A 2,066-nucleotide genomic window follows, 5' to 3' on the forward strand; every position below is an offset into this window, starting at 1 on the left:
AATACAGGACTCACACAGGTAATACAGGGGTCATACAATGTCCTATTGTAGATGTACGCATAATGATGACCTTCTGACCAATCACATGTCACCATGCAAATATGTAACCAATCCGTTCTATTTACCTGCAGCAAGGAAAGAAAGAAGTCACCACCTGGCTGTGCTGTGTGGCAGTGCAGGGCGGATCTATAGACTGGCTGAACACAATCATGAATCTATCGGCAGGTAGGACCACTCACCTGTATTTGTATGGAGCTCTGACAGGTTCACTTTAGTCCAGGTTACCAAACCAGCTGCACATTTCCATTGGCATCCAATCAAAATGCAGGAGTAGCCGCAAGCTTGAATCGGCATGCTGCAGGTATATGAAGTCACCTGGGACCGATGTGCTCTGGCCATGACATTTCTTATTCTACCACTAGGGGGCAGCAATGTCCAAGTGTCTTGTAACAAGGGACAATTTTGTAATGTGAATCCAGGCTGTGTGATAATCCACCAGCAGGGGGCAGCATTATAACAGCCTGGGCTCATAGGAGGTTGGGTGAATGGGGCTGAGTTCTAATAAAAAAGGCAGACAGGCCATTGGTGGAGAGTTCGTTCTATGGGGGAGGGGCATACCAGACTTGAGTGAAATTTTGCTTCAGCAGCTGCTGGAATAAGAGAGTGCAAAGAGCACTCGTATATCACCCCCATGCAATGCCTCTACAGCAGAGCTTAGAGTGGGGGAGAAGCAGCACAAGGTGCCAGTTCATGTGCTGGTGGCAGGAGAGAGCAGAGTGATGGAGAGATGAGCTCATACCTGTGCTGCTTCTCTTTCCCAATCCCAGGTCCAACCTGGAATTAATGATGCTTGGACTGAGGACATCTAGAGGCAGAACAGCAATACTGCATGGGGATAGCTCTGGATGGAAGGTGAGTATTGCAGCTGTTTTTCCCCTTTTTTGTGGCAGTTTATTTGTATGCTTTGCTTTGTGAATGTTCGCAGAGTAGAGCAGAAATGTTTTTCTTGCTGAGAAATACCCCGGGTGAATGTCTCATCATTTCTGGAACCAATACGGGGGGGGGGGGGGGGGGTTGGTTCCTGTAAGTCAGGCCAGGTGTGAGTGCAGAAATCACATTCCTGCTGCATTCACTCTAAAAACAAAAACATCTCCCAGTGAATGTTGGCTCTGGACAGCTGAGAGAGAGCCCTTCCATCATACTGTGCACATGGTTCACCCCACACATGAGCGAGGTGAAACCCCAAGTGAATGATATTGAGTCTTCCAAACCTCCGAGCATCAGAAACAATTGGTTCAATTTGAATTAAATTGTTCTTTTGATCTTTCAGTCATCCACCATGCTGATCTCCTGCTGCTTCTTTACAGCCACTTCCTGTCTACATGGTGATTTCTGATTGGTGGGTTTCCTGTTGGTGATAACAATGGTCTGTGTGATGGGAAACATTATGACAACCCTGCTCATATACAGATATAGCAGAGTAATGGCATAAATGTATGAATGGGAGCACCCAGCACCATTCTGTTCTATGGGGGGAGCAGAACACACTGTGGTCTCCTACATAGCAGTGCACACAGGTTGTTCAATCAGCCATGGCGGATTGATGAACAATATCAGGGGCCACAGTACACATCAGTGTACACCCAACACAGGGAGAGACCGGGCACTCCCTCACCTTATGTCTCTCACCATCTCTCCTCTCTCTCTCCAGTCTCTCTCTCACCATCTCTCCTCTCTCTCTCCAGTCTCTCTCTCTCTCCTCTCTCTCCATCTCTCCTCTCTCTCCATCTCTCTCTCCTCTCTCTCCTCTCTCTCTCACCATCTCTCCTCTCTCTCTCCTCTCTCTCTCTCCTCTCACCATCTCTCCTCTCTCTCTCCTCTGTCTCTCCCATCTCTCTCTTTCCCTCTCTCTCTTTCTCTCTCTCTCTTCTCTCTCCTCTCTCCCTCCTCCCACCATCTCTCTCTCTCTCTCTCTCTCCTCTCTCACAATCTCTCTCCCCTCTCTCTCTCCCTCCTCTCACCATCTCTCTCCTCTCTCTCTCTCCTCTCTCTCTCTCCCTCCTCTC

This window comes from Pyxicephalus adspersus, chromosome 6 (genome assembly GCF_032062135.1).
Source record: "Pyxicephalus adspersus chromosome 6, UCB_Pads_2.0, whole genome shotgun sequence".
Taxonomy (NCBI): Eukaryota; Metazoa; Chordata; class Amphibia; order Anura; family Pyxicephalidae; genus Pyxicephalus; species Pyxicephalus adspersus.